The sequence below is a fragment of the Lucilia cuprina genome, chromosome 2, assembly GCF_022045245.1.
Source record: "Lucilia cuprina isolate Lc7/37 chromosome 2, ASM2204524v1, whole genome shotgun sequence".
NCBI lineage: Eukaryota > Metazoa > Arthropoda > Insecta > Diptera > Calliphoridae > Lucilia > Lucilia cuprina.
In genome coordinates this window covers 48,468,928-48,475,842 of record NC_060950.1, presented here as the reverse complement: position 1 = coordinate 48,475,842, position 6,915 = coordinate 48,468,928, and positions in this window count along the sequence as shown.

Sequence of the window (6,915 nt, the reverse complement as noted above, 5' to 3'; positions counted from 1 at the left end):
AGGGAAAATAAAAAATATTGACATAAAGTGATAGGTAAAATAATCTTGCAAAACAATAGGTATTGTTATTGGTCTTTTAAGTAACCCATTTGTCGTCCGAACGTCAGCTACTCGAACATGACCATCAGTAAGATTATAAACCTGAACTACTCTTCCTATCTTCCTTCATTTCGTAAAACAACTAAATCATTGATCGAAACATCTCTTTGGGGATGTTGCCACTTGTACCTTTTATGTAAAGTTATTAAACATTCCCCTTACAACGTTTGCAAATATAGTGAACAAAAGTTTTAATTTTCCTATAACGATTCACAATACTAATTGATCTGTCAAAAATTGTTGGCTCCGGTGGAACCAGTATTGCGGATCCTATTAAAAATGACCAGGAGTGAGCGCAGTTGGCTCATTAGGATTGTAGGACATAGGACACAAGGGATAAGAATTCAGACATGGCTTAATCCTAGCCAGGATCGTTGATAACTCCTCAAACGTATTTTTACAATTTTTAATTTAGTTCTTGTATAGATTTTACACATTTTATAGAAATGCAACCGCATTTTCCTTTTTGGTGGCTGTTCCAACTTATATAACTTGTTGGAATTCTCATTTAAATTATCCTCTTCCGATAAGGCAATACAAAAGCATCAGCATCCAAAACCTCACCTGCATCTACACTAAAAATAATCCATGCCTAATATACACAAAAAATGTTGTACATTGTACGAAATGCTTCGTGGTTTCGTACCACGAAATTCTTTCGTAATATATACGAAATATTTTAGTAAAATGCAAACTAATTTTATATAATATTAAAACATTTTTTTCTTTTTACAATTTTTTTAAAGACATAAATATGTTAGTTCTTTTAAATTTAGAAAAAGATTGAGAAAAAATCATAAAAAAAATATATTTTTTGTGAAATCAAAAGTAATTCTAAATATTTAGTTACGAAAAAAAATCGTTACTTTCCTTAAATATTACATGCCTTAAAGAAATTATTTTTGTATAAGAAAACAAGTTTTCTTAATATATGCGAAAAAAGATATTACGACAGGTTTTCGTACTTTCGTAAAATTAGAAAAGGGTTGATTAAACAATACTTCGTATTATACACGAAATTTTCGTATATATAACGAAAAAAGTAGTTACGAAATTTTTTTCGTAAAGTTAAGCATGGATTATTTTCAGTGTAGTGGGGAACCAATTCGAATGGTACAACATTTCCTCGAAGTAGTAGAAGCTTCTTTATGAACACCGTAAATCGTAACATTCGAAGAATGTGACGAAAGTCGCAGTTGATTTCGCAAATGTTCTGATATGTTTATTATCTGTAATATTTTGTCATATAAAATTAAAAAAGCCCTAAGTCACATTTAACAAATTTTTCGGGAGAAACAAAAGACCGTCTAAAATGATAAATAAACCAAAAATGTTCAACATTTTCTCAAGTTAAGCTTATTTCTTATTGACAAATTATTATTTGAAGAAAAATTTTGTTTTACTTACGGAGATATGAAACTTACAGCCTTGAAAATGTGTCATTTTCTGAAACCCAAAAGAGCGTAAGTTACATTAAAAAATCGTAATCGTTTTAACATTTTCAACTAAATTCAATTCGGTTTTTGTTGGTCAAATAGGCCGAAACATGGAAGTCATAAGGCTTCTTTGTTTTTATAAACATTTTCGGAAATTGGAATTTTTCATTGAAAAAATTCTAAAAATGTTAAAATTATCTCTAAATTACAAGGATTCGCTAAAAGTGTCATTTTTGTTTTATTTGATGCCAACTTATAACATTTCACAGTTTTGAAATTAAAAAGAATTTTAAAATTTTTATGAATTTTAAGGTAATTTCAGAAAACAACCTTTTAGAGGTAAAATTTCAACCCTCTATTTCTTTCCATTAGGACTCTATCGTGCTTTGACAAATATTTCGATGTGTTACAAACGGAATGACAAAATCAATATACCTTTTTTGATAGTATATATCTTTTTTGATGGTGTGTTTAAATATACTACATTTTACATACTTTCGTTATATTATCAATCAAAATAAGAAAATTTTTATATTTTTCAAGGGAATTTTCATAGCAGGAGTATTTTACAAAAATATTTTTTTTAATTTAAGACATATACTTGCTTATCAGAAAATTTTTAACAAAATTCTTATTTTTTATAATTTTTTAACTAAAGCTATTTGTAATCACAAATATGTTAGCTTATTATTACCTTTCCAACGATATATATTTTATTAATATTCTTTACAACGGATTTTCTGACTTTTGTCTATTGAACAACGTACTGTGCATCGTATCATGACAATGAACTGAAAGCATAGCCGTTCCCAGTAATCAGAGATGGGGGTAGTGCACTAATTTTTAACTATCACTAATTATTAGTGGTAGTTCAAAATTATTCACTACTTTTATTTAAGTTTAGTGATGATTTGAAAAATATAAGCCTCAGTCAATAATAGTGATAGTGATATTTAAAATTTGTAACTAAAAATATTTTGAAAATAGTTAAAATATTTGTTTTACAGCCTAGTGAAATAAATTTTTCTACACTAAATTATTAGTTCAAAAAATATTCCTGCACTATTTTTGTTTTCAACAGAGAAATGTTTCACTCAATTTAAAGTTTAAGTTAATAGGTTATTATATTTAAGGAAAAAAGTTGTAAAAAAGGTATTTAAATACAGAAATTACATTAAAGACCCTAATATTAAAAATATTTTTAATATTAATAAATTAAAAAAAAGAAATAGTGCAAAGAAAATTATTGAAGGCTTTTGTTAGTGACTGTTCAAATATTTAACTATTTGAGTGTAGTGCTTTTTTCTACACTACCACTCAATTAAGTTATAGTTAAAAAAAATAAAATTATCACTAAAAAATATTAGTGCTAAAAACATAAGCTTCACTACCACTAAGCTGATGAAAATTAGTGAAAAATATATTTTTTGAAATAATATTTAGTGCTAGTGAAATATTGATTTAACTAAAAAATAGTGCACTACCCCTATCTCTGCCAGTAATACAGATTAATTTTGCGATATATGAAAGACTTGGCGATTCTAATTAGTTAGTGCAGCGGCAGAGGTATTTGCCTCTTGCAAATTTAATTCAGGCGTACTGCCTACTAGTGTATCTTTAGAATTTGTTGTGTTCTCTACAATCATCTATATAGATTTACGAGGCATGGTAGATTTTCTTTCCGGCTATCTTCAGTCGAGGTGTGGTTCTCATCTAGATTTTCAAAATAACACAACAGTAGAAAATTGATTCATGCCTCTTGGTATTGCCGTGATCAATATTACTTTAACAAATTTTAGAAACTTTAGACAGGTGATGTTATTGGCCTAGGAGCACATTTTTCCCACCCATGTCATACGCCTATGGCAATTATGGTGCTCATGATTTATATAATTGCCCCTTTAGCAAATCTTCAGTCAATAATTTAGCTTAACGGATTCATTTTTAACATTTCTCTAATTTTAATATATTTAGCAATTCATATTCGTATATTGATAAGTGTATAAAATAATTTTATGAAATATTTATTCTTAATGTTACTAATTCAAGTAATTTTGTGTAAATACATTATTTTGTTCTTTACTGTGAACATATGATTATTTCTAAATAAAGAGAAGTATATAGTTAATGTTAAATATGATTTATATGGTTATTGAACTCTGTTAATAACAGAGTTCAAGAACGTAGCAAATAAAACAAAAATGTTAAGATTATTGTAATCAGAACAATTCAAACTTTGAGCTAAATATTATTAATAAAAAGATATTGTGGAACTTACAATTTATCCTCGGTGTTGTCGACAAGGGCCCTTTTGACTGCAACGATTCGGTTCCAGATATTTTGTTGGATTACAATTATGGGTTTTATAAATGTTCTCAATTCTTTTTGTGTTATTTGCTTTGCTTTTTTTTTCTTATATACACCATTCACTATATTGACTTTAATTGAATGCTTAATTTTAAAATTATAAGATACCACATATAATCACTTATTCTATTATAAAATATTATATTTTCCAGAAATTATTATTAAATTTAGATTTTAGACAAAACTATTACGAAAGGGCAGGTTTAACGATAGCAGAATTAATACTGTCTATTTTCTGTTTTATTCTGTTTCTTAACCTTGGACAATGAAGTCGACGTTATTCAGCTGTGTGATAAAAAAGGATAGCTATATGGATAGGAAAAATAATGAAATAAGGAACTTTGATCAAGAATGTAGGACTTATCAGAAATAGAATAAAATTAAATTAAACGTAATAGTTGATGACATTAGTTTCTTCAGTTTTTTGACATTTTATGAATGACTTATTAGGATGAATGAAATATCCTATTTTACTATATTCACGTAAATAGTAGCGGTGGAAATCTTGGTAGCACTATAACTACGGTGTATAGTAAACGATAAATTTCACTTAGTTTTATTCTGAAACGCAATTCCTTAAGTTTTTGGTCATCTATGTTCAAATATTGGTATATTTGGTGCTATAAAAATTACCAAACAAAAATTATTCCAATTCAAGGCCAATTAAGGCACTACAATTTACTATTCCGAAAGCTAATCCTAACATGCGTTTGTGAATTTTATTCGTATCTTTCCAAAGAAATGCTAATATTCGCAAAAATGTAAGTGGATCTCAAAAGTGTGGTAATTCGCTGATATTGAAAATCCGATTCCAGAATTTATAAACTAAAAAAAAAAATATGCCACGGAAAAGTAATATGCCACTGTAATCACATGTCGCTTATAGTATTTAATTTTTGCTTACCCAAGGAGTTTGAAAATAATTATTTTATTGGATTAATTTGAAAAAAATAATTTATAGCTTCTATATAATCAATTTAATTGATTCAAACGATGGCAAAAATACTTGTAACTTTTCAATTTATAAAAATTTAGACTTTTTCATTGATTACCGTCAAGTTGATTTAGTGAATGAAAAGGAAGTGGTTTACACGATAAGTCCGAAGTCTTCGTCTTCGTATATCAAGAGATTATTCTAAGTAACCGTGTAGATTGTTCTAAATTGTCAGTGTTGGACAATTAAGTTTGCATAATTGACTACTGTAAGTTTACCATCTCAGAATGATGGCATGACATAAATATTAATAATAACCCGAAATCGTTACAAATTATTAGCTATTGGTTGTGAAGCAGAATTACCAGCAGGCTTCTCACGATGAGGCAGAGTGTGATGTCATTTTTACAAACGGAACAACTATGCTTGCTCTTACAATCTTTAACTTCATGGGTTGGTGCGAAACAATTCACACAACAATGATGTTTCTTCACTACATTATACATGTCAGAAACGGAATTTTTTTGAATTGACGGCAAAAACGTAATAAATGACCCTGTCTATGACAAACAATACACGCATTCAGAGTTTCTGTAATATAAACATGAGCCATTGCTTTCCGTTAAAAACCTTATTTGTCAACGTTGTAGCACGTTAGATCGCGGATGCAATCCAAAGTCTGAATTCTGAAACATATCCAAATCCTTTCATAAGGATAAGGCAGTTTTGTCCTTGATACTCTGTTCCCATAATGTCATGGTGTAAAAAGGTAATCTTTGAATACAGATAAAAACAAGTATGATTGTATATTCCGACAATGCCGACTATATGATAGCCTACACCCATCAGTTTGTTAAAAAGTGGATAATTTTTAAAAAATAAAGCATTTAAATTGTTTTTAACCGTATTGTGGAATATTTTTACGTATTATTGACAGAAACAGATATTTTCTACAAGAGGGCTCATATGGTAGTAAGGGTAAATATGGGCAGTAGTACGGAAGTGGGCAGAATTTTTTCTGCCTCCCCATTCATAAGAGCTAAGAAAGAGTAAATGGTGGCAGAGAAATTCTGCTCCCCCATTCATAAGAGCTTTGAATATTGAAAAATGATGAAATTCTGCTTTCAAGATTTTTTCACGATCGGTTTATAACAGCTGTGGTAGGTCCTATACTAGGTTCCCTTCAGAAAATTACTTATATAGTTTTTATGTACAGAAATTTAGCTTAATGAATTTATTACGATCGGTCTATATTTGGTCATATCTCCAAAACGTGTTAACTGTATTTAACTAGGTGCATTATCAATTAGTGTGAAACAAAATTATATATGTACATATATGTATTTTGAAAATAAATCTTTTACACACATGCATACATGAAAATTACTAAATATCGCTAAGCGCTATAAAAATATAAAGAAAATGGCGTTTGTAATGTTCAATAAATCTTCAGATTTTTTTTATTAAAGACATGAGAAAACTTATTTCAACAAATATTTGATGAATTAGAAAAGTATAAATATAAAAGTAGCTGGTGGAGGGTATTTAAGATTCGGCTCAGCCGAATATAGCACTCTAACTTGTTGATCTAACTGGATCAAATTTGACACTTTTGACAAATAAACCGTATGCAAATTTAGTATCATATGAATGGTCTTTGAAAGACGATTTCAATGACATAACACAAATTTGTATACAACTCCAAAGTTATTACAAATATTGCAATTTTTCGGAAAGCTTTTAAGTTTTTAAAATTTTAACATAATGAAATTAATTGAAATTCTTACATTTTAAACCGGACATAATGTTGGATTTGATTCCTCCGGGAAACCATTACCGACATCGTAAACTGCGTAGCAGAGATAGTCTGGAGTCTTTTTCTGGCAGCTTTGGCGTAAGATGGCGGCTCTTTTCCTTTTCCACTGTCTATCTTCTCTTTCTTCACTTTTCGGGGCTTCGTTTGAGATTGACTTCGCCGACGTGGTCGTCTTCGGAATATCTTTCTTGGCGTTGTCACCCTTACTCACAGGATTCTGACTTGAGGTTCCTTTGAGTGAAGTATGGCTTGGCTGTGTATTA